This window comes from Schistocerca nitens, chromosome 4, assembly GCF_023898315.1.
Source record: "Schistocerca nitens isolate TAMUIC-IGC-003100 chromosome 4, iqSchNite1.1, whole genome shotgun sequence".
NCBI classification, from domain to species: Eukaryota; Metazoa; Arthropoda; class Insecta; order Orthoptera; family Acrididae; genus Schistocerca; species Schistocerca nitens.
Window position 1 is genome coordinate 793,617,520 of NC_064617.1, and position 27,156 is coordinate 793,644,675.

The 27,156-nt window shown below is 52.7% G+C and overlaps 59 non-coding genes across 59 annotated transcripts; 47 read left to right on the plus strand and 12 right to left on the minus strand.

Annotated features, from left to right (window-relative positions):
• Positions 1-54: 54 nt before the first annotated feature.
• On the plus strand, positions 55-126 carry Trnae-uuc (transfer RNA glutamic acid (anticodon UUC)). The gene has a single exon. It is a non-coding gene; the product is annotated as a tRNA-Glu (tRNA).
• A 296-nt stretch (positions 127-422) lies between these two features.
• Trnak-uuu (transfer RNA lysine (anticodon UUU)) lies at positions 423-495 on the plus strand. Its single transcript has one exon. It is a non-coding gene; the product is annotated as a tRNA-Lys (tRNA).
• Positions 496-634: 139 nt separating this feature from the next.
• Positions 635-716, plus strand: Trnas-aga (transfer RNA serine (anticodon AGA)). The gene has a single exon. It is a non-coding gene; the product is annotated as a tRNA-Ser (tRNA).
• Positions 717-991: 275 nt separating this feature from the next.
• On the minus strand, positions 992-1,063 carry Trnag-ucc (transfer RNA glycine (anticodon UCC)). Its single transcript has one exon. It is a non-coding gene; the product is annotated as a tRNA-Gly (tRNA).
• Positions 1,064-2,033: 970 nt separating this feature from the next.
• Positions 2,034-2,106, plus strand: Trnam-cau (transfer RNA methionine (anticodon CAU)). The gene has a single exon. It is a non-coding gene; the product is annotated as a tRNA-Met (tRNA).
• A 308-nt stretch (positions 2,107-2,414) lies between these two features.
• Trnae-uuc (transfer RNA glutamic acid (anticodon UUC)) lies at positions 2,415-2,486 on the plus strand. Its single transcript has one exon. It is a non-coding gene; the product is annotated as a tRNA-Glu (tRNA).
• A 296-nt stretch (positions 2,487-2,782) lies between these two features.
• On the plus strand, positions 2,783-2,855 carry Trnak-uuu (transfer RNA lysine (anticodon UUU)). The gene has a single exon. It is a non-coding gene; the product is annotated as a tRNA-Lys (tRNA).
• A 139-nt stretch (positions 2,856-2,994) lies between these two features.
• Positions 2,995-3,076, plus strand: Trnas-aga (transfer RNA serine (anticodon AGA)). Its single transcript has one exon. It is a non-coding gene; the product is annotated as a tRNA-Ser (tRNA).
• Positions 3,077-3,351: 275 nt separating this feature from the next.
• On the minus strand, positions 3,352-3,423 carry Trnag-ucc (transfer RNA glycine (anticodon UCC)). Its single transcript has one exon. It is a non-coding gene; the product is annotated as a tRNA-Gly (tRNA).
• Positions 3,424-4,398: 975 nt separating this feature from the next.
• Trnam-cau (transfer RNA methionine (anticodon CAU)) lies at positions 4,399-4,471 on the plus strand. Its single transcript has one exon. It is a non-coding gene; the product is annotated as a tRNA-Met (tRNA).
• A 308-nt stretch (positions 4,472-4,779) lies between these two features.
• Trnae-uuc (transfer RNA glutamic acid (anticodon UUC)) lies at positions 4,780-4,851 on the plus strand. Its single transcript has one exon. It is a non-coding gene; the product is annotated as a tRNA-Glu (tRNA).
• Positions 4,852-5,147: 296 nt separating this feature from the next.
• Positions 5,148-5,220, plus strand: Trnak-uuu (transfer RNA lysine (anticodon UUU)). The gene has a single exon. It is a non-coding gene; the product is annotated as a tRNA-Lys (tRNA).
• A 139-nt stretch (positions 5,221-5,359) lies between these two features.
• Trnas-aga (transfer RNA serine (anticodon AGA)) lies at positions 5,360-5,441 on the plus strand. The gene has a single exon. It is a non-coding gene; the product is annotated as a tRNA-Ser (tRNA).
• Positions 5,442-5,716: 275 nt separating this feature from the next.
• Trnag-ucc (transfer RNA glycine (anticodon UCC)) lies at positions 5,717-5,788 on the minus strand. Its single transcript has one exon. It is a non-coding gene; the product is annotated as a tRNA-Gly (tRNA).
• Positions 5,789-6,763: 975 nt separating this feature from the next.
• Positions 6,764-6,836, plus strand: Trnam-cau (transfer RNA methionine (anticodon CAU)). The gene has a single exon. It is a non-coding gene; the product is annotated as a tRNA-Met (tRNA).
• A 308-nt stretch (positions 6,837-7,144) lies between these two features.
• On the plus strand, positions 7,145-7,216 carry Trnae-uuc (transfer RNA glutamic acid (anticodon UUC)). The gene has a single exon. It is a non-coding gene; the product is annotated as a tRNA-Glu (tRNA).
• Positions 7,217-7,512: 296 nt separating this feature from the next.
• Trnak-uuu (transfer RNA lysine (anticodon UUU)) lies at positions 7,513-7,585 on the plus strand. Its single transcript has one exon. It is a non-coding gene; the product is annotated as a tRNA-Lys (tRNA).
• Positions 7,586-7,724: 139 nt separating this feature from the next.
• Trnas-aga (transfer RNA serine (anticodon AGA)) lies at positions 7,725-7,806 on the plus strand. Its single transcript has one exon. It is a non-coding gene; the product is annotated as a tRNA-Ser (tRNA).
• A 276-nt stretch (positions 7,807-8,082) lies between these two features.
• Trnag-ucc (transfer RNA glycine (anticodon UCC)) lies at positions 8,083-8,154 on the minus strand. The gene has a single exon. It is a non-coding gene; the product is annotated as a tRNA-Gly (tRNA).
• A 979-nt stretch (positions 8,155-9,133) lies between these two features.
• On the plus strand, positions 9,134-9,206 carry Trnam-cau (transfer RNA methionine (anticodon CAU)). The gene has a single exon. It is a non-coding gene; the product is annotated as a tRNA-Met (tRNA).
• A 308-nt stretch (positions 9,207-9,514) lies between these two features.
• Positions 9,515-9,586, plus strand: Trnae-uuc (transfer RNA glutamic acid (anticodon UUC)). The gene has a single exon. It is a non-coding gene; the product is annotated as a tRNA-Glu (tRNA).
• A 296-nt stretch (positions 9,587-9,882) lies between these two features.
• Positions 9,883-9,955, plus strand: Trnak-uuu (transfer RNA lysine (anticodon UUU)). Its single transcript has one exon. It is a non-coding gene; the product is annotated as a tRNA-Lys (tRNA).
• Positions 9,956-10,094: 139 nt separating this feature from the next.
• Positions 10,095-10,176, plus strand: Trnas-aga (transfer RNA serine (anticodon AGA)). The gene has a single exon. It is a non-coding gene; the product is annotated as a tRNA-Ser (tRNA).
• A 275-nt stretch (positions 10,177-10,451) lies between these two features.
• Trnag-ucc (transfer RNA glycine (anticodon UCC)) lies at positions 10,452-10,523 on the minus strand. Its single transcript has one exon. It is a non-coding gene; the product is annotated as a tRNA-Gly (tRNA).
• A 975-nt stretch (positions 10,524-11,498) lies between these two features.
• Trnam-cau (transfer RNA methionine (anticodon CAU)) lies at positions 11,499-11,571 on the plus strand. The gene has a single exon. It is a non-coding gene; the product is annotated as a tRNA-Met (tRNA).
• A 308-nt stretch (positions 11,572-11,879) lies between these two features.
• Positions 11,880-11,951, plus strand: Trnae-uuc (transfer RNA glutamic acid (anticodon UUC)). The gene has a single exon. It is a non-coding gene; the product is annotated as a tRNA-Glu (tRNA).
• Positions 11,952-12,247: 296 nt separating this feature from the next.
• Trnak-uuu (transfer RNA lysine (anticodon UUU)) lies at positions 12,248-12,320 on the plus strand. The gene has a single exon. It is a non-coding gene; the product is annotated as a tRNA-Lys (tRNA).
• A 139-nt stretch (positions 12,321-12,459) lies between these two features.
• Positions 12,460-12,541, plus strand: Trnas-aga (transfer RNA serine (anticodon AGA)). Its single transcript has one exon. It is a non-coding gene; the product is annotated as a tRNA-Ser (tRNA).
• Positions 12,542-12,816: 275 nt separating this feature from the next.
• On the minus strand, positions 12,817-12,888 carry Trnag-ucc (transfer RNA glycine (anticodon UCC)). The gene has a single exon. It is a non-coding gene; the product is annotated as a tRNA-Gly (tRNA).
• Positions 12,889-13,867: 979 nt separating this feature from the next.
• Positions 13,868-13,940, plus strand: Trnam-cau (transfer RNA methionine (anticodon CAU)). The gene has a single exon. It is a non-coding gene; the product is annotated as a tRNA-Met (tRNA).
• Positions 13,941-14,248: 308 nt separating this feature from the next.
• Trnae-uuc (transfer RNA glutamic acid (anticodon UUC)) lies at positions 14,249-14,320 on the plus strand. Its single transcript has one exon. It is a non-coding gene; the product is annotated as a tRNA-Glu (tRNA).
• Positions 14,321-14,616: 296 nt separating this feature from the next.
• Trnak-uuu (transfer RNA lysine (anticodon UUU)) lies at positions 14,617-14,689 on the plus strand. Its single transcript has one exon. It is a non-coding gene; the product is annotated as a tRNA-Lys (tRNA).
• A 139-nt stretch (positions 14,690-14,828) lies between these two features.
• Trnas-aga (transfer RNA serine (anticodon AGA)) lies at positions 14,829-14,910 on the plus strand. The gene has a single exon. It is a non-coding gene; the product is annotated as a tRNA-Ser (tRNA).
• A 275-nt stretch (positions 14,911-15,185) lies between these two features.
• On the minus strand, positions 15,186-15,257 carry Trnag-ucc (transfer RNA glycine (anticodon UCC)). Its single transcript has one exon. It is a non-coding gene; the product is annotated as a tRNA-Gly (tRNA).
• A 975-nt stretch (positions 15,258-16,232) lies between these two features.
• Trnam-cau (transfer RNA methionine (anticodon CAU)) lies at positions 16,233-16,305 on the plus strand. The gene has a single exon. It is a non-coding gene; the product is annotated as a tRNA-Met (tRNA).
• Positions 16,306-16,613: 308 nt separating this feature from the next.
• On the plus strand, positions 16,614-16,685 carry Trnae-uuc (transfer RNA glutamic acid (anticodon UUC)). The gene has a single exon. It is a non-coding gene; the product is annotated as a tRNA-Glu (tRNA).
• Positions 16,686-16,981: 296 nt separating this feature from the next.
• On the plus strand, positions 16,982-17,054 carry Trnak-uuu (transfer RNA lysine (anticodon UUU)). Its single transcript has one exon. It is a non-coding gene; the product is annotated as a tRNA-Lys (tRNA).
• A 139-nt stretch (positions 17,055-17,193) lies between these two features.
• Positions 17,194-17,275, plus strand: Trnas-aga (transfer RNA serine (anticodon AGA)). Its single transcript has one exon. It is a non-coding gene; the product is annotated as a tRNA-Ser (tRNA).
• A 275-nt stretch (positions 17,276-17,550) lies between these two features.
• Positions 17,551-17,622, minus strand: Trnag-ucc (transfer RNA glycine (anticodon UCC)). The gene has a single exon. It is a non-coding gene; the product is annotated as a tRNA-Gly (tRNA).
• A 979-nt stretch (positions 17,623-18,601) lies between these two features.
• Trnam-cau (transfer RNA methionine (anticodon CAU)) lies at positions 18,602-18,674 on the plus strand. The gene has a single exon. It is a non-coding gene; the product is annotated as a tRNA-Met (tRNA).
• Positions 18,675-18,982: 308 nt separating this feature from the next.
• Trnae-uuc (transfer RNA glutamic acid (anticodon UUC)) lies at positions 18,983-19,054 on the plus strand. The gene has a single exon. It is a non-coding gene; the product is annotated as a tRNA-Glu (tRNA).
• A 296-nt stretch (positions 19,055-19,350) lies between these two features.
• Trnak-uuu (transfer RNA lysine (anticodon UUU)) lies at positions 19,351-19,423 on the plus strand. The gene has a single exon. It is a non-coding gene; the product is annotated as a tRNA-Lys (tRNA).
• A 139-nt stretch (positions 19,424-19,562) lies between these two features.
• Positions 19,563-19,644, plus strand: Trnas-aga (transfer RNA serine (anticodon AGA)). Its single transcript has one exon. It is a non-coding gene; the product is annotated as a tRNA-Ser (tRNA).
• Positions 19,645-19,919: 275 nt separating this feature from the next.
• Trnag-ucc (transfer RNA glycine (anticodon UCC)) lies at positions 19,920-19,991 on the minus strand. Its single transcript has one exon. It is a non-coding gene; the product is annotated as a tRNA-Gly (tRNA).
• A 979-nt stretch (positions 19,992-20,970) lies between these two features.
• Trnam-cau (transfer RNA methionine (anticodon CAU)) lies at positions 20,971-21,043 on the plus strand. Its single transcript has one exon. It is a non-coding gene; the product is annotated as a tRNA-Met (tRNA).
• A 308-nt stretch (positions 21,044-21,351) lies between these two features.
• Trnae-uuc (transfer RNA glutamic acid (anticodon UUC)) lies at positions 21,352-21,423 on the plus strand. Its single transcript has one exon. It is a non-coding gene; the product is annotated as a tRNA-Glu (tRNA).
• Positions 21,424-21,719: 296 nt separating this feature from the next.
• Positions 21,720-21,792, plus strand: Trnak-uuu (transfer RNA lysine (anticodon UUU)). Its single transcript has one exon. It is a non-coding gene; the product is annotated as a tRNA-Lys (tRNA).
• A 139-nt stretch (positions 21,793-21,931) lies between these two features.
• On the plus strand, positions 21,932-22,013 carry Trnas-aga (transfer RNA serine (anticodon AGA)). The gene has a single exon. It is a non-coding gene; the product is annotated as a tRNA-Ser (tRNA).
• A 275-nt stretch (positions 22,014-22,288) lies between these two features.
• On the minus strand, positions 22,289-22,360 carry Trnag-ucc (transfer RNA glycine (anticodon UCC)). Its single transcript has one exon. It is a non-coding gene; the product is annotated as a tRNA-Gly (tRNA).
• Positions 22,361-23,339: 979 nt separating this feature from the next.
• Positions 23,340-23,412, plus strand: Trnam-cau (transfer RNA methionine (anticodon CAU)). Its single transcript has one exon. It is a non-coding gene; the product is annotated as a tRNA-Met (tRNA).
• Positions 23,413-23,720: 308 nt separating this feature from the next.
• On the plus strand, positions 23,721-23,792 carry Trnae-uuc (transfer RNA glutamic acid (anticodon UUC)). Its single transcript has one exon. It is a non-coding gene; the product is annotated as a tRNA-Glu (tRNA).
• Positions 23,793-24,088: 296 nt separating this feature from the next.
• Trnak-uuu (transfer RNA lysine (anticodon UUU)) lies at positions 24,089-24,161 on the plus strand. The gene has a single exon. It is a non-coding gene; the product is annotated as a tRNA-Lys (tRNA).
• Positions 24,162-24,300: 139 nt separating this feature from the next.
• Positions 24,301-24,382, plus strand: Trnas-aga (transfer RNA serine (anticodon AGA)). The gene has a single exon. It is a non-coding gene; the product is annotated as a tRNA-Ser (tRNA).
• A 275-nt stretch (positions 24,383-24,657) lies between these two features.
• Trnag-ucc (transfer RNA glycine (anticodon UCC)) lies at positions 24,658-24,729 on the minus strand. The gene has a single exon. It is a non-coding gene; the product is annotated as a tRNA-Gly (tRNA).
• A 974-nt stretch (positions 24,730-25,703) lies between these two features.
• Trnam-cau (transfer RNA methionine (anticodon CAU)) lies at positions 25,704-25,776 on the plus strand. Its single transcript has one exon. It is a non-coding gene; the product is annotated as a tRNA-Met (tRNA).
• A 308-nt stretch (positions 25,777-26,084) lies between these two features.
• On the plus strand, positions 26,085-26,156 carry Trnae-uuc (transfer RNA glutamic acid (anticodon UUC)). Its single transcript has one exon. It is a non-coding gene; the product is annotated as a tRNA-Glu (tRNA).
• A 296-nt stretch (positions 26,157-26,452) lies between these two features.
• On the plus strand, positions 26,453-26,525 carry Trnak-uuu (transfer RNA lysine (anticodon UUU)). Its single transcript has one exon. It is a non-coding gene; the product is annotated as a tRNA-Lys (tRNA).
• A 139-nt stretch (positions 26,526-26,664) lies between these two features.
• On the plus strand, positions 26,665-26,746 carry Trnas-aga (transfer RNA serine (anticodon AGA)). Its single transcript has one exon. It is a non-coding gene; the product is annotated as a tRNA-Ser (tRNA).
• A 275-nt stretch (positions 26,747-27,021) lies between these two features.
• Positions 27,022-27,093, minus strand: Trnag-ucc (transfer RNA glycine (anticodon UCC)). Its single transcript has one exon. It is a non-coding gene; the product is annotated as a tRNA-Gly (tRNA).
• Between the last annotated feature and the right edge of the window lie 63 nt (positions 27,094-27,156).

Below are 27,156 nucleotides of genomic sequence, written 5' to 3' on the forward strand. Positions count from 1 at the left end.
ATTCAGCACGAAATACGAGAGGAGACGGAGAAGATCTCACGCTTATCGAGCAAATCCGGTGTGGTCTAGTGGCTAGGATACCTGGCTTTCACCCAGGAGGCCCGGGTTCGATTCCCGGTACCGGAACGGAAGTTTTTGCGCACACAACGCTCCATGTTTTGGCCTTCGAACTGTCGTTTGTCGCCCACCCTCCGGAGCTTCGGCCGAACGTAATCGGGGAAAACAGGCACATGATGCAATTACTGTCGGCACCGGAATAAAGGGAGAAGTGGCACTGGTCCGCTGTTGGGCTGCTACCAGCGTCAGTGGGAAGTCGGTGAAGTCGCCAGTTGCGGCAGAAGCCAGCTGTTACCGTAGTACGCCTACACACGCGTTCCAGTTATTCACATTGCTTGCAGCCGCTCCATCCACAACAAGGGTGAGCCCGGATAGCTCAGTCGGTAGAGCATTAGGCTTTTAACCTAAGGGTCCAGGGTTCAAGTCCCTGTCCGGGCGAAGATTTTAACGTTTCCGCAATGGCTCGTCTCGTAGCGATGGTAGCCCTGCCGTAATCAGTGCACAGAGTTCGTTTCCTGTCAACATTCTGCGCAGACCGGTTGCATTTCTCACGATTCCAGGGAAACTTCAGTTACGAGCAGTCGTGGCCGAGTGGTTAAGGCGTCTGACTAGAAATCAGATTCCCTCTGGGAGCGTAGGTTCGAGTCCTACCGACTGCGTCGGTTTTTTTCTTTTTTTGTTTAAGAAGAACGAGCAGAAAATTTCGCAGTTTGCCTGTCGTTTTGGTACCTCTCCACACCTCGCCTCTCACAGCCGTTTATAGTGCCTGTCATTTTGATAAGGGCGAATTCCAAGCGTCAGCTTTCGCGTCAGCCGAGCAAAGTCGGGACAAGTCGGGACATACTACAGGATGGTCTGCGTGGAGCAACGACGAAAAAAACCTTCATGTAACAGCACGCGGCTCACATACTCATACGAAAAAACCAGCGCCACTTGCGGTGGCCGGGAATCGAACCCGGATCAACTGCTTGGAAGGCAACTATGCTCACCATTACACCACCACCGCACTGCCGCTGCTCGCAACGCCCCGCTGTGTCGGCTTCCCGCCCGCCAGCAGCGGCCCACGGTGATAGTAGCTGCAGGCGCTTTTCGAGGTAGGAGGGTGCATCCACACGCATTCGGGTAGCGCCTCCACGCACGCTGCGTCTTTGGGCAAGACTAGTCGCCGCGGCCGCAAGGTTACTCACACGATAGTGATGAGCATTCGTTTTAAGGCAATGTAGTGGAGGACTCCACGTGTGTAGCACTTTTTTCGGTTGTATCCGACGTCGCTGGGTGGCAATCCCACTTTCCCATGCAGAAAAGTGCTCGGGAAGCACGGGCAGCTTGTCGAGCATCGGTGGTTCAATGGCATGTGCCTCAGTAGTGCAGTAGGCAGCGCGTAAGTCTCATAATCGTAAGGCTTGCCGGCACGATAGCTCAGCGTGTTCGGTCTGAGAGTTATCTGCCCTCTGTAATAAAAGACCGAGTCAACGATGAACTTGAACGGGCGTCATCGGACGTCCGCCCCCAACAAATGCAACGAAAGAAATGAGAACAAAAATTGGTGAATGCTCGCTTAGCATGCGGACGGCCCGGGTTCGATTCCCGGCCGATGCATCGTTCTGCTGTTCTCGCTATAATGCTGCCGCGCCGATTCCTCGCCTGAGCTGCGTCAGCCTCAGGAATGTATAGCAGGATTCGCTGTGAGAAGAACCATACACGCAGCACGCAGTAGATCGTACTTGGACGGTCGCGTGCTATTTCTGAACTCTAACGTCGGCCTGGCCCAACAGGCCGCTGTGTTCAGGTGCCGCAAGGGCGATGTACTGTAACCTCGGGCAGTGCTGCGTTCCGTTGAAAAAGCTGCGGCAGCAGTTTAATCTAGCAAGTAGGGAAAGCACGTGTAGCAACACAACAGATTCTTGAGAAAGCGCAAACTGTCTATCTCTAATATGCGAGACTTACCAAGTTTCCTGTAACGTTGCTTGCAACGTGCCTCGGTAGCGCAGTAGGTAGCGCGTAAGTCTCATAATCTTAAGGTCGTGAGTTCGATCCTCACCCGGGGCATTTAATTTGCTGTACATCATGGCTGAATTAACGGCGTTGCTGTTGCTAGGGAACGAACTTAATTGTCGTTCGTTATCCACAAGGAGGCTACACCTCAGCGTCAATATGTTTATTTCCAATTATGACAACGTACAACTTTGATCTTTCTCTTCCCTTGTTATGAGTAAAATAATGAATAGTCAATTTCGAGCTGTGCGCCATGCCAGTCTGTAGGCGCAAATATGCTCGCAAACAGAGAACACCACTGAGACCAGATTCAGCACGAAATACGAGAGGAGACGGAGAAGATCTCACGCTTATCGAGCAAATCCGGTGTGGTCTAGTGGCTAGGATACCTGGCTTTCACCCAGGAGGCCCGGGTTCGATTCCCGGTACCGGAACGGAAGTTTTTGCGCACACAACGCTCCATGTTTTGGCCTTCGAACTGTCGTTTGTCGCCCACCCTCCGGAGCTTCGGCCGAACGTAATCGGGGAAAACAGGCACATGATGCAATTACTGTCGGCACCGGAATAAAGGGAGAAGTGGCACTGGTCCGCTGTTGGGCTGCTACCAGCGTCAGTGGGAAGTCGGTGAAGTCGCCAGTTGCGGCAGAAGCCAGCTGTTACCGTAGTACGCCTACACACGCGTTCCAGTTATTCACATTGCTTGCAGCCGCTCCATCCACAACAAGGGTGAGCCCGGATAGCTCAGTCGGTAGAGCATTAGGCTTTTAACCTAAGGGTCCAGGGTTCAAGTCCCTGTCCGGGCGAAGATTTTAACGTTTCCGCAATGGCTCGTCTCGTAGCGATGGTAGCCCTGCCGTAATCAGTGCACAGAGTTCGTTTCCTGTCAACATTCTGCGCAGACCGGTTGCATTTCTCACGATTCCAGGGAAACTTCAGTTACGAGCAGTCGTGGCCGAGTGGTTAAGGCGTCTGACTAGAAATCAGATTCCCTCTGGGAGCGTAGGTTCGAGTCCTACCGACTGCGTCGGTTTTTTTCTTTTTTTGTTTAAGAAGAACGAGCAGAAAATTTCGCAGTTTGCCTGTCGTTTTGGTACCTCTCCACACCTCGCCTCTCACAGCCGTTTATAGTGCCTGTCATTTTGATAAGGGCGAATTCCAAGCGTCAGCTTTCGCGTCAGCCGAGCAAAGTCGGGACAAGTCGGGACATACTACAGGATGGTCTGCGTGGAGCAACGACGAAAAAAACCTTCATGTAACAGCACGCGGCTCACATACTCATACGAAAAAACCAGCGCCACTTGCGGTGGCCGGGAATCGAACCCGGATCAACTGCTTGGAAGGCAACTATGCTCACCATTACACCACCACCGCACTGCCGCTGCTCGCAACGCCCCGCTGTGTCGGCTTCCCGCCCGCCAGCAGCGGCCCACGGTGATAGTAGCTGCAGGCGCTTTTCGAGGTAGGAGGGTGCATCCACACGCATTCGGGTAGCGCCTCCACGCACGCTGCGTCTTTGGGCAAGACTAGTCGCCGCGGCCGCAAGGTTACTCACACGATAGTGATGAGCATTCGTTTGAAGGCAATGTAGTGGAGGACTCCACGTGTGTAGCACTTTTTTCGGTTGTATCCGACGTCGCTGGGTGGCAATCCCACTTTCCCATGCAGAAAAGTGCTCGGGAAGCACGGGCAGCTTGTCGAGCATCGGTGGTTCAATGGCATGTGCCTCAGTAGTGCAGTAGGCAGCGCGTAAGTCTCATAATCGTAAGGCTTGCCGGCACGATAGCTCAGCGTGTTCGGTCTGAGAGTTATCTGCCCTCTGTAATAAAAGACCGAGTCAACGATGAACTTGAACGGGCGTCATCGGACGTCCGCCCCCAACAAATGCAACGAAAGAAATGAGAACAAAAAAAAAATTGGTGAATGCTCGCTTAGCATGCGGACGGCCCGGGTTCGATTCCCGGCCGATGCATCGTTCTGCTGTTCTCGCTATAATGCTGCCGCGCCGATTCCTCGCCTGAGCTGCGTCAGCCTCAGGAATGTATAGCAGGATTCGCTGTGAGAAGAACCATACACGCAGCACGCAGTAGACCGTACCTGGACGGTCGCGTGCTATTTCTGAACTCTAACGTCGGCCTGGCCCAACAGGCCGCTGTGTTCAGGTGCCGCAAGGGCGATGTACTGTAACCTCGGGCAGTGCTGCGTTCCGTTGAAAAAGCTGCGGCAGCAGTTTAATCTAGCAAGTAGGGAAAGCACGTGTAGCAACACAACAGATTCTTGAGAAAGCGCAAACTGTCTATCTCTAATATGCGAGACTTACCAAGTTTCCTGTAACGTTGCTTGCAACGTGCCTCGGTAGCGCAGTAGGTAGCGCGTAAGTCTCATAATCTTAAGGTCGTGAGTTCGATCCTCACCCGGGGCATTTAATTTGCTGTACATCATGGCTGAATTAACGGCGTTGCTGTTGCTAGGGAACGAACTTAATTGTCGTTCGTTATCCACAAGGAGGCTACACCTCAGCGTCAATATGTTTATTTCCAATTATGACAACGTACAACTTTGATCTTTCTCTTCCCTTGTTATGAGTAAAATAATGAATAGTCAATTTCGAGCTGTGCGCCATGCCAGTCTGTAGGCGCAAATATGCTCGCAAACAGAGAACACCACTGAGACCAGATTCAGCACGAAATACGAGAGGAGACGGAGAAGATCTCACGCTTATCGAGCAAATCCGGTGTGGTCTAGTGGCTAGGATACCTGGCTTTCACCCAGGAGGCCCGGGTTCGATTCCCGGTACCGGAACGGAAGTTTTTGCGCACACAACGCTCCATGTTTTGGCCTTCGAACTGTCGTTTGTCGCCCACCCTCCGGAGCTTCGGCCGAACGTAATCGGGGAAAACAGGCACATGATGCAATTACTGTCGGCACCGGAATAAAGGGAGAAGTGGCACTGGTCCGCTGTTGGGCTGCTACCAGCGTCAGTGGGAAGTCGGTGAAGTCGCCAGTTGCGGCAGAAGCCAGCTGTTACCGTAGTACGCCTACACACGCGTTCCAGTTATTCACATTGCTTGCAGCCGCTCCATCCACAACAAGGGTGAGCCCGGATAGCTCAGTCGGTAGAGCATTAGGCTTTTAACCTAAGGGTCCAGGGTTCAAGTCCCTGTCCGGGCGAAGATTTTAACGTTTCCGCAATGGCTCGTCTCGTAGCGATGGTAGCCCTGCCGTAATCAGTGCACAGAGTTCGTTTCCTGTCAACATTCTGCGCAGACCGGTTGCATTTCTCACGATTCCAGGGAAACTTCAGTTACGAGCAGTCGTGGCCGAGTGGTTAAGGCGTCTGACTAGAAATCAGATTCCCTCTGGGAGCGTAGGTTCGAGTCCTACCGACTGCGTCGGTTTTTTTCTTTTTTTGTTTAAGAAGAACGAGCAGAAAATTTCGCAGTTTGCCTGTCGTTTTGGTACCTCTCCACACCTCGCCTCTCACAGCCGTTTATAGTGCCTGTCATTTTGATAAGGGCGAATTCCAAGCGTCAGCTTTCGCGTCAGCCGAGCAAAGTCGGGACAAGTCGGGACATACTACAGGATGGTCTGCGTGGAGCAACGACGAAAAAAACCTTCATGTAACAGCACGCGGCTCACATACTCATACGAAAAAACCAGCGCCACTTGCGGTGGCCGGGAATCGAACCCGGATCAACTGCTTGGAAGGCAACTATGCTCACCATTACACCACCACCGCACTGCCGCTGCTCGCAACGCCCCGCTGTGTCGGCTTCCCGCCCGCCAGCAGCGGCCCACGGTGATAGTAGCTGCAGGCGCTTTTCGAGGTAGGAGGGTGCATCCACACGCATTCGGGTAGCGCCTCCACGCACGCTGCGTCTTTGGGCAAGACTAGTCGCCGCGGCCGCAAGGTTACTCACACGATAGTGATGAGCATTCGTTTGAAGGCAATGTAGTGGAGGACTCCACGTGTGTAGCACTTTTTTCGGTTGTATCCGACGTCGCTGGGTGGCAATCCCACTTTCCCATGCAGAAAAGTGCTCGGGAAGCACGGGCAGCTTGTCGAGCATCGGTGGTTCAATGGCATGTGCCTCAGTAGTGCAGTAGGCAGCGCGTAAGTCTCATAATCGTAAGGCTTGCCGGCACGATAGCTCAGCGTGTTCGGTCTGAGAGTTATCTGCCCTCTGTAATAAAAGACCGAGTCAACGATGAACTTGAACGGGCGTCATCGGACGTCCGCCCCCAACAAATGCAACGAAAGAAATGAGAACAAAAAAAAAATTGGTGAATGCTCGCTTAGCATGCGGACGGCCCGGGTTCGATTCCCGGCCGATGCATCGTTCTGCTGTTCTCGCTATAATGCTGCCGCGCCGATTCCTCGCCTGAGCTGCGTCAGCCTCAGGAATGTATAGCAGGATTCGCTGTGAGAAGAACCATACACGCAGCACGCAGTAGACCGTACCTGGACGGTCGCGTGCTATTTCTGAACTCTAACGTCGGCCTGGCCCAACAGGCCGCTGTGTTCAGGTGCCGCAAGGGCGATGTACTGTAACCTCGGGCAGTGCTGCGTTCCGTTGAAAAAGCTGCGGCAGCAGTTTAATCTAGCAAGTAGGGAAAGCACGTGTAGCAACACAACAGATTCTTGAGAAAGCGCAAACTGTCTATCTCTAATATGCGAGACTTACCAAGTTTCCTGTAACGTTGCTTGCAACGTGCCTCGGTAGCGCAGTAGGTAGCGCGTAAGTCTCATAATCTTAAGGTCGTGAGTTCGATCCTCACCCGGGGCATTTAATTTGCTGTACATCATGGCTGAATTAACGGCGTTGCTGTTGCTAGGGAACGAACTTAATTGTCGTTCGTTATCCACAAGGAGGCTACACCTCAGCGTCAATATGTTTATTTCCAATTATGACAACGTACAACTTTGATCTTTCTCTTCCCTTGTTATGAGTAAAATAATGAATAGTCAATTTCGAGCTGTGCGCCATGCCAGTCTGTAGGCGCAAATATGCTCGCAAACAGAGAACACCACTGAGACCAGATTCAGCACGAAATACGAGAGGAGACGGAGAAGATCTCACGCTTATCGAGCAAATCCGGTGTGGTCTAGTGGCTAGGATACCTGGCTTTCACCCAGGAGGCCCGGGTTCGATTCCCGGTACCGGAACGGAAGTTTTTGCGCACACAACGCTCCATGTTTTGGCCTTCGAACTGTCGTTTGTCGCCCACCCTCCGGAGCTTCGGCCGAACGTAATCGGGGAAAACAGGCACATGATGCAATTACTGTCGGCACCGGAATAAAGGGAGAAGTGGCACTGGTCCGCTGTTGGGCTGCTACCAGCGTCAGTGGGAAGTCGGTGAAGTCGCCAGTTGCGGCAGAAGCCAGCTGTTACCGTAGTACGCCTACACACGCGTTCCAGTTATTCACATTGCTTGCAGCCGCTCCATCCACAACAAGGGTGAGCCCGGATAGCTCAGTCGGTAGAGCATTAGGCTTTTAACCTAAGGGTCCAGGGTTCAAGTCCCTGTCCGGGCGAAGATTTTAACGTTTCCGCAATGGCTCGTCTCGTAGCGATGGTAGCCCTGCCGTAATCAGTGCACAGAGTTCGTTTCCTGTCAACATTCTGCGCAGACCGGTTGCATTTCTCACGATTCCAGGGAAACTTCAGTTACGAGCAGTCGTGGCCGAGTGGTTAAGGCGTCTGACTAGAAATCAGATTCCCTCTGGGAGCGTAGGTTCGAGTCCTACCGACTGCGTCGGTTTTTTTCTTTTTTTGTTTAAGAAGAACGAGCAGAAAATTTCGCAGTTTGCCTGTCGTTTTGGTACCTCTCCACACCTCGCCTCTCACAGCCGTTTATAGTGCCTGTCATTTTGATAAGGGCGAATTCCAAGCGTCAGCTTTCGCGTCAGCCGAGCAAAGTCGGGACAAGTCGGGACATACTACAGGATGGTCTGCGTTGGAGCAACGACGAAAAAAACCTTCATGTAACAGCACGCGGCTCACATACTCATACGAAAAAACCAGCGCCACTTGCGGTGGCCGGGAATCGAACCCGGATCAACTGCTTGGAAGGCAACTATGCTCACCATTACACCACCACCGCACTGCCGCTGCTCGCAACGCCCCGCTGTGTCGGCTTCCCGCCCGCCAGCAGCGGCCCACGGTGATAGTAGCTGCAGGCGCTTTTCGAGGTAGGAGGGTGCATCCACACGCATTCGGGTAGCGCCTCCACGCACGCTGCGTCTTTGGGCAAGACTAGTCGCCGCGGCCGCAAGGTTACTCACACGATAGTGATGAGCATTCGTTTTAAGGCAATGTAGTGGAGGACTCCACGTGTGTAGCACTTTTTTCGGTTGTATCCGACGTCGCTGGGTGGCAATCCCACTTTCCCATGCAGAAAAGTGCTCGGGAAGCACGGGCAGCTTGTCGAGCATCGGTGGTTCAATGGCATGTGCCTCAGTAGTGCAGTAGGCAGCGCGTAAGTCTCATAATCGTAAGGCTTGCCGGCACGATAGCTCAGCGTGTTCGGTCTGAGAGTTATCTGCCCTCTGTAATAAAAGACCGAGTCAACGATGAACTTGAACGGGCGTCATCGGACGTCCGCCCCCAACAAATGCAACGAAAGAAATGAGAACAAAAAAAAAAAAAATTGGTGAATGCTCGCTTAGCATGCGGACGGCCCGGGTTCGATTCCCGGCCGATGCATCGTTCTGCTGTTCTCGCTATAATGCTGCCGCGCCGATTCCTCGCCTGAGCTGCGTCAGCCTCAGGAATGTATAGCAGGATTCGCTGTGAGAAGAACCATACACGCAGCACGCAGTAGACCGTACCTGGACGGTCGCGTGCTATTTCTGAACTCTAACGTCGGCCTGGCCCAACAGGCCGCTGTGTTCAGGTGCCGCAAGGGCGATGTACTGTAACCTCGGGCAGTGCTGCGTTCCGTTGAAAAAGCTGCGGCAGCAGTTTAATCTAGCAAGTAGGGAAAGCACGTGTAGCAACACAACAGATTCTTGAGAAAGCGCAAACTGTCTATCTCTAATATGCGAGACTTACCAAGTTTCCTGTAACGTTGCTTGCAACGTGCCTCGGTAGCGCAGTAGGTAGCGCGTAAGTCTCATAATCTTATGGTCGTGAGTTCGATCCTCACCCGGGGCATTTAATTTGCTGTACATCATGGCTGAATTAACGGCGTTGCTGTTGCTAGGGAACGAACTTAATTGTCGTTCGTTATCCACAAGGAGGCTACACCTCAGCGTCAATATGTTTATTTCCAATTATGACAACGTACAACTTTGATCTTTCTCTTCCCTTGTTATGAGTAAAATAATGAATAGTCAATTTCGAGCTGTGCGCCATGCCAGTCTGTAGGCGCAAATATGCTCGCAAACAGAGAACACCACTGAGACCAGATTCAGCACGAAATACGAGAGGAGACGGAGAAGATCTCACGCTTATCGAGCAAATCCGGTGTGGTCTAGTGGCTAGGATACCTGGCTTTCACCCAGGATGCCCGGGTTCGATTCCCGGTACCGGAACGGAAGTTTTTGCGCACACAACGCTCCATGTTTTGGCCTTCGAACTGTCGTTTGTCGCCCACCTTCCGGAGCTTCGGCCGAACGTAATCGGGGAAAACAGGCACATGATGCAATTACTGTCGGCACCGGAATAAAGGGAGAAGTGGCACTGGTCCGCTGTTGGGCTGCTACCAGCGTCAGTGGGAAGTCGGTGAAGTCGCCAGTTGCGGCAGAAGCCAGCTGTTACCGTAGTACGCCTACACACGCGTTCCAGTTATTCACATTGCTTGCAGCCGCTCCATCCACAACAACGGTGAGCCCGGGTAGCTCAGTCGGTAGAGCATTAGGCTTTTAACCTAAGGGTCCAGGGTTCAAGTCCCTGTCCGGGCGAAGATTTTAACGTTTCCGCAATGGCTCGTCTCGTAGCGATGGTAGCCCTGCCGTAATCAGTGCACAGAGTTCGTTTCCTGTCAACATTCTGCGCAGACCGGTTGCATTTCTCACGATTCCAGGGAAACTTCAGTTACGAGCAGTCGTGGCCGAGTGGTTAAGGCGTCTGACTAGAAATCAGATTCCCTCTGGGAGCGTAGGTTCGAGTCCTACCGACTGCGTCGGTTTTTTTCTTTTTTTGTTTAAGAAGAACGAGCAGAAAATTTCGCAGTTTGCCTGTCGTTTTGGTACCTCTCCACACCTCGCCTCTCACAGCCGTTTATAGTGCCTGTCATTTTGATAAGGGCGAATTCCAAGCGTCAGCTTTCGCGTCAGCCGAGCAAAGTCGGGACAAGTCGGGACATACTACAGGATGGTCTGCGTGGAGCAACGACGAAAAAAACCTTCATGTAACAGCACGCGGCTCACATACTCATACGAAAAAACCAGCGCCACTTGCGGTGGCCGGGAATCGAACCCGGATCAACTGCTTGGAAGGCAACTATGCTCACCATTACACCACCACCGCACTGCCGCTGCTCGCAACGCCCCGCTGTGTCGGCTTCCCGCCCGCCAGCAGCGGCCCACGGTGATAGTAGCTGCAGGCGCTTTTCGAGGTAGGAGGGTGCATCCACACGCATTCGGGTAGCGCCTCCACGCACGCTGCGTCTTTGGGCAAGACTAGTCGCCGCGGCCGCAAGGTTACTCACACGATAGTGATGAGCATTCGTTTGAAGGCAATGTAGTGGAGGACTCCACGTGTGTAGCACTTTTTTCGGTTGTATCCGACGTCGCTGGGTGGCAATCCCACTTTCCCATGCAGAAAAGTGCTCGGGAAGCACGGGCAGCTTGTCGAGCATCGGTGGTTCAATGGCATGTGCCTCAGTAGTGCAGTAGGCAGCGCGTAAGTCTCATAATCGTAAGGCTTGCCGGCACGATAGCTCAGCGTGTTCGGTCTGAGAGTTATCTGCCCTCTGTAATAAAAGACCGAGTCAACGATGAACTTGAACGGGCGTCATCGGACGTCCGCCCCCAACAAATGCAACGAAAGAAATGAGAACAAAAAAAAAATTGGTGAATGCTCGCTTAGCATGCGGACGGCCCGGGTTCGATTCCCGGCCGATGCATCGTTCTGCTGTTCTCGCTATAATGCTGCCGCGCCGATTCCTCGCCTGAGCTGCGTCAGCCTCAGGAATGTATAGCAGGATTCGCTGTGAGAAGAACCATACACGCAGCACGCAGTAGACCGTACCTGGACGGTCGCGTGCTATTTCTGAACTCTAACGTCGGCCTGGCCCAACAGGCCGCTGTGTTCAGGTGCCGCAAGGGCGATGTACTGTAACCTCGGGCAGTGCTGCGTTCCGTTGAAAAAGCTGCGGCAGCAGTTTAATCTAGCAAGTAGGGAAAGCACGTGTAGCAACACAACAGATTCTTGAGAAAGCGCAAACTGTCTATCTCTAATATGCGAGACTTACCAAGTTTCCTGTAACGTTGCTTGCAACGTGCCTCGGTAGCGCAGTAGGTAGCGCGTAAGTCTCATAATCTTAAGGTCGTGAGTTCGATCCTCACCCGGGGCATTTAATTTGCTGTACATCATGGCTGAATTAACGGCGTTGCTGTTGCTAGGGAACGAACTTAATTGTCGTTCGTTATCCACAAGGAGGCTACACCTCAGCGTCAATATGTTTATTTCCAATTATGACAACGTACAACTTTGATCTTTCTCTTCCCTTGTTATGAGTAAAATAATGAATAGTCAATTTCGAGCTGTGCGCCATGCCAGTCTGTAGGCGCAAATATGCTCGCAAACAGAGAACACCACTGAGACCAGATTCAGCACGAAATACGAGAGGAGACGGAGAAGATCTCACGCTTATCGAGCAAATCCGGTGTGGTCTAGTGGCTAGGATACCTGGCTTTCACCCAGGAGGCCCGGGTTCGATTCCCGGTACCGGAACGGAAGTTTTTGCGCACACAACGCTCCATGTTTTGGCCTTCGAACTGTCGTTTGTCGCCCACCCTCCGGAGCTTCGGCCGAACGTAATCGGGGAAAACAGGCACATGATGCAATTACTGTCGGCACCGGAATAAAGGGAGAAGTGGCACTGGTCCGCTGTTGGGCTGCTACCAGCGTCAGTGGGAAGTCGGTGAAGTCGCCAGTTGCGGCAGAAGCCAGCTGTTACCGTAGTACGCCTACACACGCGTTCCAGTTATTCACATTGCTTGCAGCCGCTCCATCCACAACAAGGGTGAGCCCGGATAGCTCAGTCGGTAGAGCATTAGGCTTTTAACCTAAGGGTCCAGGGTTCAAGTCCCTGTCCGGGCGAAGATTTTAACGTTTCCGCAATGGCTCGTCTCGTAGCGATGGTAGCCCTGCCGTAATCAGTGCACAGAGTTCGTTTCCTGTCAACATTCTGCGCAGACCGGTTGCATTTCTCACGATTCCAGGGAAACTTCAGTTACGAGCAGTCGTGGCCGAGTGGTTAAGGCGTCTGACTAGAAATCAGATTCCCTCTGGGAGCGTAGGTTCGAGTCCTACCGACTGCGTCGGTTTTTTTCTTTTTTTGTTTAAGAAGAACGAGCAGAAAATTTCGCAGTTTGCCTGTCGTTTTGGTACCTCTCCACACCTCGCCTCTCACAGCCGTTTATAGTGCCTGTCATTTTGATAAGGGCGAATTCCAAGCGTCAGCTTTCGCGTCAGCCGAGCAAAGTCGGGACAAGTCGGGACATACTACAGGATGGTCTGCGTGGAGCAACGACGAAAAAAACCTTCATGTAACAGCACGCGGCTCACATACTCATACGAAAAAACCAGCGCCACTTGCGGTGGCCGGGAATCGAACCCGGATCAACTGCTTGGAAGGCAACTATGCTCACCATTACACCACCACCGCACTGCCGCTGCTCGCAACGCCCCGCTGTGTCGGCTTCCCGCCCGCCAGCAGCGGCCCACGGTGATAGTAGCTGCAGGCGCTTTTCGAGGTAGGAGGGTGCATCCACACGCATTCGGGTAGCGCCTCCACGCACGCTGCGTCTTTGGGCAAGACTAGTCGCCGCGGCCGCAAGGTTACTCACACGATAGTGATGAGCATTCGTTTTAAGGCAATGTAGTGGAGGACTCCACGTGTGTAGCACTTTTTTCGGTTGTATCCGACGTCGCTGGGTGGCAATCCCACTTTCCCATGCAGAAAAGTGCTCGGGAAGCACGGGCAGCTTGTCGAGCATCGGTGGTTCAATGGCATGTGCCTCAGTAGTGCAGTAGGCAGCGCGTAAGTCTCATAATCGTAAGGCTTGCCGGCACGATAGCTCAGCGTGTTCGGTCTGAGAGTTATCTGCCCTCTGTAATAAAAGACCGAGTCAACGATGAACTTGAACGGGCGTCATCGGACGTCCGCCCCCAACAAATGCAACGAAAGAAATGAGAACAAAAAAAAAAAAAATTGGTGAATGCTCGCTTAGCATGCGGACGGCCCGGGTTCGATTCCCGGCCGATGCATCGTTCTGCTGTTCTCGCTATAATGCTGCCGCGCCGATTCCTCGCCTGAGCTGCGTCAGCCTCAGGAATGTATAGCAGGATTCGCTGTGAGAAGAACCATACACGCAGCACGCAGTAGACCGTACCTGGACGGTCGCGTGCTATTTCTGAACTCTAACGTCGGCCTGGCCCAACAGGCCGCTGTGTTCAGGTGCCGCAAGGGCGATGTACTGTAACCTCGGGCAGTGCTGCGTTCCGTTGAAAAAGCTGCGGCAGCAGTTTAATCTAGCAAGTAGGGAAAGCACGTGTAGCAACACAACAGATTCTTGAGAAAGCGCAAACTGTCTATCTCTAATATGCGAGACTTACCAAGTTTCCTGTAACGTTGCTTGCAACGTGCCTCGGTAGCGCAGTAGGTAGCGCGTAAGTCTCATAATCTTATGGTCGTGAGTTCGATCCTCACCCGGGGCATTTAATTTGCTGTACATCATGGCTGAATTAACGGCGTTGCTGTTGCTAGGGAACGAACTTAATTGTCGTTCGTTATCCACAAGGAGGCTACACCTCAGCGTCAATATGTTTATTTCCAATTATGACAACGTACAACTTTGATCTTTCTCTTCCCTTGTTATGAGTAAAATAATGAATAGTCAATTTCGAGCTGTGCGCCATGCCAGTCTGTAGGCGCAAATATGCTCGCAAACAGAGAACACCACTGAGACCAGATTCAGCACGAAATACGAGAGGAGACGGAGAAGATCTCACGCTTATCGAGCAAATCCGGTGTGGTCTAGTGGCTAGGATACCTGGCTTTCACCCAGGATGCCCGGGTTCGATTCCCGGTACCGGAACGGAAGTTTTTGCGCACACAACGCTCCATGTTTTGGCCTTCGAACTGTCGTTTGTCGCCCACCTTCCGGAGCTTCGGCCGAACGTAATCGGGGAAAACAGGCACATGATGCAATTACTGTCGGCACCGGAATAAAGGGAGAAGTGGCACTGGTCCGCTGTTGGGCTGCTACCAGCGTCAGTGGGAAGTCGGTGAAGTCGCCAGTTGCGGCAGAAGCCAGCTGTTACCGTAGTACGCCTACACACGCGTTCCAGTTATTCACATTGCTTGCAGCCGCTCCATCCACAACAACGGTGAGCCCGGGTAGCTCAGTCGGTAGAGCATTAGGCTTTTAACCTAAGGGTCCAGGGTTCAAGTCCCTGTCCGGGCGAAGATTTTAACGTTTCCGCAATGGCTCGTCTCGTAGCGATGGTAGCCCTGCCGTAATCAGTGCACAGAGTTCGTTTCCTGTCAACATTCTGCGCAGACCGGTTGCATTTCTCACGATTCCAGGGAAACTTCAGTTACGAGCAGTCGTGGCCGAGTGGTTAAGGCGTCTGACTAGAAATCAGATTCCCTCTGGGAGCGTAGGTTCGAGTCCTACCGACTGCGTCGGTTTTTTTCTTTTTTTGTTTAAGAAGAACGAGCAGAAAATTTCGCAGTTTGCCTGTCGTTTTGGTACCTCTCCACACCTCGCCTCTCACAGCCGTTTATAGTGCCTGTCATTTTGATAAGGGCGAATTCCAAGCGTCAGCTTTCGCGTCAGCCGAGCAAAGTCGGGACAAGTCGGGACATACTACAGGATGGTCTGCGTGGAGCAACGACGAAAAAAACCTTCATGTAACAGCACGCGGCTCACATACTCATACGAAAAAACCAGCGCCACTTGCGGTGGCCGGGAATCGAACCCGGATCAACTGCTTGGAAGGCAACTATGCTCACCATTACACCACCACCGCACTGCCGCTGCTCGCAACGCCCCGCTGTGTCGGCTTCCCGCCCGCCAGCAGCGGCCCACGGTGATAGTAGCTGCAGGCGCTTTTCGAGGTAGGAGGGTGCATCCACACGCATTCGGGTAGCGCCTCCACGCACGCTGCGTCTTTGGGCAAGACTAGTCGCCGCGGCCGCAAGGTTACTCACACGATAGTGATGAGCATTCGTTTGAAGGCAATGTAGTGGAGGACTCCACGTGTGTAGCACTTTTTTCGGTTGTATCCGACGTCGCTGGGTGGCAATCCCACTTTCCCATGCAGAAAAGTGCTCGGGAAGCACGGGCAGCTTGTCGAGCATCGGTGGTTCAATGGCATGTGCCTCAGTAGTGCAGTAGGCAGCGCGTAAGTCTCATAATCGTAAGGCTTGCCGGCACGATAGCTCAGCGTGTTCGGTCTGAGAGTTATCTGCCCTCTGTAATAAAAGACCGAGTCAACGATGAACTTGAACGGGCGTCATCGGACGTCCGCCCCCAACAAATGCAACGAAAGAAATGAGAACAAAAAAAAAATTGGTGAATGCTCGCTTAGCATGCGGACGGCCCGGGTTCGATTCCCGGCCGATGCATCGTTCTGCTGTTCTCGCTATAATGCTGCCGCGCCGATTCCTCGCCTGAGCTGCGTCAGCCTCAGGAATGTATAGCAGGATTCGCTGTGAGAAGAACCATACACGCAGCACGCAGTAGACCGTACCTGGACGGTCGCGTGCTATTTCTGAACTCTAACGTCGGCCTGGCCCAACAGGCCGCTGTGTTCAGGTGCCGCAAGGGCGATGTACTGTAACCTCGGGCAGTGCTGCGTTCCGTTGAAAAAGCTGCGGCAGCAGTTTAATCTAGCAAGTAGGGAAAGCACGTGTAGCAACACAACAGATTCTTGAGAAAGCGCAAACTGTCTATCTCTAATATGCGAGACTTACCAAGTTTCCTGTAACGTTGCTTGCAACGTGCCTCGGTAGCGCAGTAGGTAGCGCGTAAGTCTCATAATCTTAAGGTCGTGAGTTCGATCCTCACCCGGGGCATTTAATTTGCTGTACATCATGGCTGAATTAACGGCGTTGCTGTTGCTAGGGAACGAACTTAATTGTCGTTCGTTATCCACAAGGAGGCTACACCTCAGCGTCAATATGTTTATTTCCAATTATGACAACGTACAACTTTGATCTTTCTCTTCCCTTGTTATGAGTAAAATAATGAATAGTCAATTTCGAGCTGTGCGCCATGCCAGTCTGTAGGCGCAAATATGCTCGCAAACAGAGAACACCACTGAGACCAGATTCAGCACGAAATACGAGAGGAGACGGAGAAGATCTCACGCTTATCGAGCAAATCCGGTGTGGTCTAGTGGCTAGGATACCTGGCTTTCACCCAGGAGGCCCGGGTTCGATTCCCGGTACCGGAACGGAAGTTTTTGCGCACACAACGCTCCATGTTTTGGCCTTCGAACTGTCGTTTGTCGCCCACCCTCCGGAGCTTCGGCCGAACGTAATCGGGGAAAACAGGCACATGATGCAATTACTGTCGGCACCGGAATAAAGGGAGAAGTGGCACTGGTCCGCTGTTGGGCTGCTACCAGCGTCAGTGGGAAGTCGGTGAAGTCGCCAGTTGCGGCAGAAGCCAGCTGTTACCGTAGTACGCCTACACACGCGTTCCAGTTATTCACATTGCTTGCAGCCGCTCCATCCACAACAAGGGTGAGCCCGGATAGCTCAGTCGGTAGAGCATTAGGCTTTTAACCTAAGGGTCCAGGGTTCAAGTCCCTGTCCGGGCGAAGATTTTAACGTTTCCGCAATGGCTCGTCTCGTAGCGATGGTAGCCCTGCCGTAATCAGTGCACAGAGTTCGTTTCCTGTCAACATTCTGCGCAGACCGGTTGCATTTCTCACGATTCCAGGGAAACTTCAGTTACGAGCAGTCGTGGCCGAGTGGTTAAGGCGTCTGACTAGAAATCAGATTCCCTCTGGGAGCGTAGGTTCGAGTCCTACCGACTGCGTCGGTTTTTTTCTTTTTTTGTTTAAGAAGAACGAGCAGAAAATTTCGCAGTTTGCCTGTCGTTTTGGTACCTCTCCACACCTCGCCTCTCACAGCCGTTTATAGTGCCTGTCATTTTGATAAGGGCGAATTCCAAGCGTCAGCTTTCGCGTCAGCCGAGCAAAGTCGGGACAAGTCGGGACATACTACAGGATGGTCTGCGTGGAGCAACGACGAAAAAAACCTTCATGTAACAGCACGCGGCTCACATACTCATACGAAAAAACCAGCGCCACTTGCGGTGGCCGGGAATCGAACCCGGATCAACTGCTTGGAAGGCAACTATGCTCACCATTACACCACCACCGCACTGCCGCTGCTCGCAACGCCCCGCTGTGTCGGCTTCCCGCCCGCCAGCAGCGGCCCACGGTGATAGTAGCTGCAGGCGCTTTTCGAGGTAGGAGGGTGCATCCACACGCATTCGGGTAGCGCCTCCACGCACGCTGCGTCTTTGGGCAAGACTAGTCGCCGCGGCCGCAAGGTTACTCACACGATAGTGATGAGCATTCGTTTTAAGGCAATGTAGTGGAGGACTCCACGTGTGTAGCACTTTTTTCGGTTGTATCCGACGTCGCTGGGTGGCAATCCCACTTTCCCATGCAGAAAAGTGCTCGGGAAGCACGGGCAGCTTGTCGAGCATCGGTGGTTCAATGGCATGTGCCTCAGTAGTGCAGTAGGCAGCGCGTAAGTCTCATAATCGTAAGGCTTGCCGGCACGATAGCTCAGCGTGTTCGGTCTGAGAGTTATCTGCCCTCTGTAATAAAAGACCGAGTCAACGATGAACTTGAACGGGCGTCATCGGACGTCCGCCCCCAACAAATGCAACGAAAGAAATGAGAACAAAAAAAAAAAAAATTGGTGAATGCTCGCTTAGCATGCGGACGGCCCGGGTTCGATTCCCGGCCGATGCATCGTTCTGCTGTTCTCGCTATAATGCTGCCGCGCCGATTCCTCGCCTGAGCTGCGTCAGCCTCAGGAATGTATAGCAGGATTCGCTGTGAGAAGAACCATACACGCAGCACGCAGTAGACCGTACCTGGACGGTCGCGTGCTATTTCTGAACTCTAACGTCGGCCTGGCCCAACAGGCCGCTGTGTTCAGGTGCCGCAAGGGCGATGTACTGTAACCTCGGGCAGTGCTGCGTTCCGTTGAAAAAGCTGCGGCAGCAGTTTAATCTAGCAAGTAGGGAAAGCACGTGTAGCAACACAACAGATTCTTGAGAAAGCGCAAACTGTCTATCTCTAATATGCGAGACTTACCAAGTTTCCTGTAACGTTGCTTGCAACGTGCCTCGGTAGCGCAGTAGGTAGCGCGTAAGTCTCATAATCTTATGGTCGTGAGTTCGATCCTCACCCGGGGCATTTAATTTGCTGTACATCATGGCTGAATTAACGGCGTTGCTGTTGCTAGGGAACGAACTTAATTGTCGTTCGTTATCCACAAGGAGGCTACACCTCAGCGTCAATATGTTTATTTCCAATTATGACAACGTACAACTTTGATCTTTCTCTTCCCTTGTTATGAGTAAAATAATGAATAGTCAATTTCGAGCTGTGCGCCATGCCAGTCTGTAGGCGCAAATATGCTCGCAAACAGAGAACACCACTGAGACCAGATTCAGCACGAAATACGAGAGGAGACGGAGAAGATCTCACGCTTATCGAGCAAATCCGGTGTGGTCTAGTGGCTAGGATACCTGGCTTTCACCCAGGATGCCCGGGTTCGATTCCCGGTACCGGAACGGAAGTTTTTGCGCACACAACGCTCCATGTTTTGGCCTTCGAACTGTCGTTTGTCGCCCACCTTCCGGAGCTTCGGCCGAACGTAATCGGGGAAAACAGGCACATGATGCAATTACTGTCGGCACCGGAATAAAGGGAGAAGTGGCACTGGTCCGCTGTTGGGCTGCTACCAGCGTCAGTGGGAAGTCGGTGAAGTCGCCAGTTGCGGCAGAAGCCAGCTGTTACCGTAGTACGCCTACACACGCGTTCCAGTTATTCACATTGCTTGCAGCCGCTCCATCCACAACAACGGTGAGCCCGGGTAGCTCAGTCGGTAGAGCATTAGGCTTTTAACCTAAGGGTCCAGGGTTCAAGTCCCTGTCCGGGCGAAGATTTTAACGTTTCCGCAATGGCTCGTCTCGTAGCGATGGTAGCCCTGCCGTAATCAGTGCACAGAGTTCGTTTCCTGTCAACATTCTGCGCAGACCGGTTGCATTTCTCACGATTCCAGGGAAACTTCAGTTACGAGCAGTCGTGGCCGAGTGGTTAAGGCGTCTGACTAGAAATCAGATTCCCTCTGGGAGCGTAGGTTCGAGTCCTACCGACTGCGTCGGTTTTTTTCTTTTTTTGTTTAAGAAGAACGAGCAGAAAATTTCGCAGTTTGCCTGTCGTTTTGGTACCTCTCCACACCTCGCCTCTCACAGCCGTTTATAGTGCCTGTCATTTTGATAAGGGCGAATTCCAAGCGTCAGCTTTCGCGTCAGCCGAGCAAAGTCGGGACAAGTCGGGACATACTACAGGATGGTCTGCGTGGAGCAACGACGAAAAAAACCTTCATGTAACAGCACGCGGCTCACATACTCATACGAAAAAACCAGCGCCACTTGCGGTGGCCGGGAATCGAACCCGGATCAACTGCTTGGAAGGCAACTATGCTCACCATTACACCACCACCGCACTGCCGCTGCTCGCAACGCCCCGCTGTGTCGGCTTCCCGCCCGCCAGCAGCGGCCCACGGTGATAGTAGCTGCAGGCGCTTTTCGAGGTAGGAGGGTGCATCCACACGCATTCGGGTAGCGCCTCCACGCACGCTGCGTCTTTGGGCAAGACTAGTCGCCGCGGCCGCAAGGTTACTCACACGATAGTGATGAGCATTCGTTTTAAGGCAATGTAGTGGAGGACTCCACGTGTGTAGCACTTTTTTCGGTTGTATCCGACGTCGCTGGGTGGCAATCCCACTTTCCCATGCAGAAAAGTGCTCGGGAAGCACGGGCAGCTTGTCGAGCATCGGTGGTTCAATGGCATGTGCCTCAGTAGTGCAGTAGGCAGCGCGTAAGTCTCATAATCGTAAGGCTTGCCGGCACGATAGCTCAGCGTGTTCGGTCTGAGAGTTATCTGCCCTCTGTAATAAAAGACCGAGTCAACGATGAACTTGAACGGGCGTCATCGGACGTCCGCCCCCAACAAATGCAACGAAAGAAATGAGAACAAAAAAAAAAAAAATTGGTGAATGCTCGCTTAGCATGCGGACGGCCCGGGTTCGATTCCCGGCCGATGCATCGTTCTGCTGTTCTCGCTATAATGCTGCCGCGCCGATTCCTCGCCTGAGCTGCGTCAGCCTCAGGAATGTATAGCAGGATTCGCTGTGAGAAGAACCATACACGCAGCACGCAGTAGACCGTACCTGGACGGTCGCGTGCTATTTCTGAACTCTAACGTCGGCCTGGCCCAACAGGCCGCTGTGTTCAGGTGCCGCAAGGGCGATGTACTGTAACCTCGGGCAGTGCTGCGTTCCGTTGAAAAAGCTGCGGCAGCAGTTTAATCTAGCAAGTAGGGAAAGCACGTGTAGCAACACAACAGATTCTTGAGAAAGCGCAAACTGTCTATCTCTAATATGCGAGACTTACCAAGTTTCCTGTAACGTTGCTTGCAACGTGCCTCGGTAGCGCAGTAGGTAGCGCGTAAGTCTCATAATCTTAAGGTCGTGAGTTCGATCCTCACCCGGGGCATTTAATTTGCTGTACATCATGGCTGAATTAACGGCGTTGCTGTTGCTAGGGAACGAACTTAATTGTCGTTCGTTATCCACAAGGAGGCTACACCTCAGCGTCAATATGTTTATTTCCAATTATGACAACGTACAACTTTGATCTTTCTCTTCCCTTGTTATGAGTAAAATAATGAATAGTCAATTTCGAGCTGTGCGCCATGCCAGTCTGTAGGCGCAAATATGCTCGCAAACAGAGAACACCACTGAGACCAGATTCAGCACGAAATACGAGAGGAGACGGAGAAGATCTCACGCTTATCGAGCAAATCCGGTGTGGTCTAGTGGCTAGGATACCTGGCTTTCACCCAGGAGGCCCGGGTTCGATTCCCGGTACCGGAACGGAAGTTTTTGCGCACACAACGCTCCATGTTTTGGCCTTCGAACTGTCGTTTGTCGCCCACCTTCCGGAGCTTCGGCCGAACGTAATCGGGGAAAACAGGCACATGATGCAATTACTGTCGGCACCGGAATAAAGGGAGAAGTGGCACTGGTCCGCTGTTGGGCTGCTACCAGCGTCAGTGGGAAGTCGGTGAAGTCGCCAGTTGCGGCAGAAGCCAGCTGTTACCGTAGTACGCCTACACACGCGTTCCAGTTATTCACATTGCTTGCAGCCGCTCCATCCACAACAACGGTGAGCCCGGGTAGCTCAGTCGGTAGAGCATTAGGCTTTTAACCTAAGGGTCCAGGGTTCAAGTCCCTGTCCGGGCGAAGATTTTAACGTTTCCGCAATGGCTCGTCTCGTAGCGATGGTAGCCCTGCCGTAATCAGTGCACAGAGTTCGTTTCCTGTCAACATTCTGCGCAGACCGGTTGCATTTCTCACGATTCCAGGGAAACTTCAGTTACGAGCAGTCGTGGCCGAGTGGTTAAGGCGTCTGACTAGAAATCAGATTCCCTCTGGGAGCGTAGGTTCGAGTCCTACCGACTGCGTCGGTTTTTTTCTTTTTTTGTTTAAGAAGAACGAGCAGAAAATTTCGCAGTTTGCCTGTCGTTTTGGTACCTCTCCACACCTCGCCTCTCACAGCCGTTTATAGTGCCTGTCATTTTGATAAGGGCGAATTCCAAGCGTCAGCTTTCGCGTCAGCCGAGCAAAGTCGGGACAAGTCGGGACATACTACAGGATGGTCTGCGTGGAGCAACGACGAAAAAAACCTTCATGTAACAGCACGCGGCTCACATACTCATACGAAAAAACCAGCGCCACTTGCGGTGGCCGGGAATCGAACCCGGATCAACTGCTTGGAAGGCAACTATGCTCACCATTACACCACCACCGCACTGCCGCTGCTCGCAACGCCCCGCTGTGTCGGCTTCCCGCCCGCCAGCAGCGGCCCACGGTGATAGTAGCTGCAGGCGCTTTTCGAGGTAGGAGGGTGCATCCACACGCATTCGGGTAGCGCCTCCACGCACGCTGCGTCTTTGGGCAAGACTAGTCGCCGCGGCCGCAAGGTTACTCACACGATAGTGATGAGCATTCGTTTTAAGGCAATGTAGTGGAGGACTCCACGTGTGTAGCACTTTTTTCGGTTGTATCCGACGTCGCTGGGTGGCAATCCCACTTTCCCATGCAGAAAAGTGCTCGGGAAGCACGGGCAGCTTGTCGAGCATCGGTGGTTCAATGGCATGTGCCTCAGTAGTGCAGTAGGCAGCGCGTAAGTCTCATAATCGTAAGGCTTGCCGGCACGATAGCTCAGCGTGTTCGGTCTGAGAGTTATCTGCCCTCTGTAATAAAAGACCGAGTCAACGATGAACTTGAACGGGCGTCATCGGACGTCCGCCCCCAACAAATGCAACGAAAGAAATGAGAACAAAAAAAAAAAAAATTGGTGAATGCTCGCTTAGCATGCGGACGGCCCGGGTTCGATTCCCGGCCGATGCATCGTTCTGCTGTTCTCGCTATAATGCTGCCGCGCCGATTCCTCGCCTGAGCTGCGTCAGCCTCAGGAATGTATAGCAGGATTCGCTGTGAGAAGAACCATACACGCAGCACGCAGTAGACCGTACCTGGACGGTCGCGTGCTATTTCTGAACTCTAACGTCGGCCTGGCCCAACAGGCCGCTGTGTTCAGGTGCCGCAAGGGCGATGTACTGTAACCTCGGGCAGTGCTGCGTTCCGTTGAAAAAGCTGCGGCAGCAGTTTAATCTAGCAAGTAGGGAAAGCACGTGTAGCAACACAACAGATTCTTGAGAAAGCGCAAACTGTCTATCTCTAATATGCGAGACTTACCAAGTTTCCTGTAACGTTGCTTGCAACGTGCCTCGGTAGCGCAGTAGGTAGCGCGTAAGTCTCATAATCTTAAGGTCGTGAGTTCGATCCTCACCCGGGGCATTTAATTTGCTGTACATCATGGCTGAATTAACGGCGTTGCTGTTGCTAGGGAACGAACTTAATTGTCGTTCGTTATCCACAAGGAGGCTACACCTCAGCGTCAATATGTTTATTTCCAATTATGACAACGTACAACTTTGATCTTTCTCTTCCCTTGTTATGAGTAAAATAATGAATAGTCAATTTCGAGCTGTGCGCCATGCCAGTCTGTAGGCGCAAATATGCTCGCAAACAGAGAACACCACTGAGACCAGATTCAGCACGAAATACGAGAGGAGACGGAGAAGATCTCACGCTTATCGAGCAAATCCGGTGTGGTCTAGTGGCTAGGATACCTGGCTTTCACCCAGGAGGCCCGGGTTCGATTCCCGGTACCGGAACGGAAGTTTTTGCGCACACAACGCTCCATGTTTTGGCCTTCGAACTGTCGTTTGTCGCCCACCTTCCGGAGCTTCGGCCGAACGTAATCGGGGAAAACAGGCACATGATGCAATTACTGTCGGCACCGGAATAAAGGGAGAAGTGGCACTGGTCCGCTGTTGGGCTGCTACCAGCGTCAGTGGGAAGTCGGTGAAGTCGCCAGTTGCGGCAGAAGCCAGCTGTTACCGTAGTACGCCTACACACGCGTTCCAGTTATTCACATTGCTTGCAGCCGCTCCATCCACAACAACGGTGAGCCCGGGTAGCTCAGTCGGTAGAGCATTAGGCTTTTAACCTAAGGGTCCAGGGTTCAAGTCCCTGTCCGGGCGAAGATTTTAACGTTTCCGCAATGGCTCGTCTCGTAGCGATGGTAGCCCTGCCGTAATCAGTGCACAGAGTTCGTTTCCTGTCAACATTCTGCGCAGACCGGTTGCATTTCTCACGATTCCAGGGAAACTTCAGTTACGAGCAGTCGTGGCCGAGTGGTTAAGGCGTCTGACTAGAAATCAGATTCCCTCTGGGAGCGTAGGTTCGAGTCCTACCGACTGCGTCGGTTTTTTTCTTTTTTTGTTTAAGAAGAACGAGCAGAAAATTTCGCAGTTTGCCTGTCGTTTTGGTACCTCTCCACACCTCGCCTCTCACAGCCGTTTATAGTGCCTGTCATTTTGATAAGGGCGAATTCCAAGCGTCAGCTTTCGCGTCAGCCGAGCAAAGTCGGGACAAGTCGGGACATACTACAGGATGGTCTGCGTGGAGCAACGACGAAAAAAACCTTCATGTAACAGCACGCGGCTCACATACTCATACGAAAAAACCAGCGCCACTTGCGGTGGCCGGGAATCGAACCCGGATCAACTGCTTGGAAGGCAACTATGCTCACCATTACACCACCACCGCACTGCCGCTGCTCGCAACGCCCCGCTGTGTCGGCTTCCCGCCCGCCAGCAGCGGCCCACGGTGATAGTAGCTGCAGGCGCTTTTCGAGGTAGGAGGGTGCATCCACACGCATTCGGGTAGCGCCTCCACGCACGCTGCGTCTTTGGGCAAGACTAGTCGCCGCGGCCGCAAGGTTACTCACACGATAGTGATGAGCATTCGTTTTAAGGCAATGTAGTGGAGGACTCCACGTGTGTAGCACTTTTTTCGGTTGTATCCGACGTCGCTGGGTGGCAATCCCACTTTCCCATGCAGAAAAGTGCTCGGGAAGCACGGGCAGCTTGTCGAGCATCGGTGGTTCAATGGCATGTGCCTCAGTAGTGCAGTAGGCAGCGCGTAAGTCTCATAATCGTAAGGCTTGCCGGCACGATAGCTCAGCGTGTTCGGTCTGAGAGTTATCTGCCCTCTGTAATAAAAGACCGAGTCAACGATGAACTTGAACGGGCGTCATCGGACGTCCGCCCCCAACAAATGCAACGAAAGAAATGAGAACAAAAAAAAATTGGTGAATGCTCGCTTAGCATGCGGACGGCCCGGGTTCGATTCCCGGCCGATGCATCGTTCTGCTGTTCTCGCTATAATGCTGCCGCGCCGATTCCTCGCCTGAGCTGCGTCAGCCTCAGGAATGTATAGCAGGATTCGCTGTGAGAAGAACCATACACGCAGCACGCAGTAGACCGTACCTGGACGGTCGCGTGCTATTTCTGAACTCTAACGTCGGCCTGGCCCAACAGGCCGCTGTGTTCAGGTGCCGCAAGGGCGATGTACTGTAACCTCGGGCAGTGCTGCGTTCCGTTGAAAAAGCTGCGGCAGCAGTTTAATCTAGCAAGTAGGGAAAGCACGTGTAGCAACACAACAGATTCTTGAGAAAGCGCAAACTGTCTATCTCTAATATGCGAGACTTACCAAGTTTCCTGTAACGTTGCTTGCAACGTGCCTCGGTAGCGCAGTAGGTAGCGCGTAAGTCTCATAATCTTAAGGTCGTGAGTTCGATCCTCACCCGGGGCATTTAATTTGCTGTACATCATGGCTGAATTAACGGCGTTGCTGTTGCTAGGGAACGAACTTAATTGTCGTTCGTTATCCACAAGGAGGCTACACCTCAGCGTCAATATGTTTATTTCCAATTATGACAACGTACAACTTTGATCTTTCTCTTCCCTTGTTATGAGTAAAATAATGAATAGTCAATTTCGAGCTGTGCGCCATGCCAGTCTGTAGGCGCAAATATGCTCGCAAACAGAGAACACCACTGAGACCAGATTCAGCACGAAATACGAGAGGAGACGGAGAAGATCTCACGCTTATCGAGCAAATCCGGTGTGGTCTAGTGGCTAGGATACCTGGCTTTCACCCAGGAGGCCCGGGTTCGATTCCCGGTACCGGAACGGAAGTTTTTGCGCACACAACGCTCCATGTTTTGGCCTTCGAACTGTCGTTTGTCGCCCACCTTCCGGAGCTTCGGCCGAACGTAATCGGGGAAAACAGGCACATGATGCAATTACTGTCGGCACCGGAATAAAGGGAGAAGTGGCACTGGTCCGCTGTTGGGCTGCTACCAGCGTCAGTGGGAAGTCGGTGAAGTCGCCAGTTGCGGCAGAAGCCAGCTGTTACCGTAGTACGCCTACACACGCGTTCCAGTTATTCACATTGCTTGCAGCCGCTCCATCCACAACAACGGTGAGCCCGGGTAGCTCCGTCGGTAGAGCATTAGGCTTTTAACCTAAGGGTCCAGGGTTCAAGTCCCTGTCCGGGCGAAGATTTTAACGTTTCCGCAATGGCTCGTCTCGTAGCGATGGTAGCCCTGCCGTAATCAGTGCACAGAGTTCGTTTCCTGTCAACATTCTGCGCAGACCGGTTGCATTTCTCACGATTCCAGGGAAACTTCAGTTACGAGCAGTCGTGGCCGAGTGGTTAAGGCGTCTGACTAGAAATCAGATTCCCTCTGGGAGCGTAGGTTCGAGTCCTACCGACTGCGTCGGTTTTTTTCTTTTTTTGTTTAAGAAGAACGAGCAGAAAATTTCGCAGTTTGCCTGTCGTTTTGGTACCTCTCCACACCTCGCCTCTCACAGCCGTTTATAGTGCCTGTCATTTTGATAAGGGCGAATTCCAAGCGTCAGCTTTCGCGTCAGCCGAGCAAAGTCGGGACAAGTCGGGACATACTACAGGATGGTCTGCGTGGAGCAACGACGAAAAAAACCTTCATGTAACAGCACGCGGCTCACATACTCATACGAAAAAACCAGCGCCACTTGCGGTGGCCGGGAATCGAACCCGGATCAACTGCTTGGAAGGCAACTATGCTCACCATTACACCACCACCGCACTGCCGCTGCTCGCAACGCCCCGCTGTGTCGGCTTCCCGCCCGCCAGCAGCGGCCCACGGTG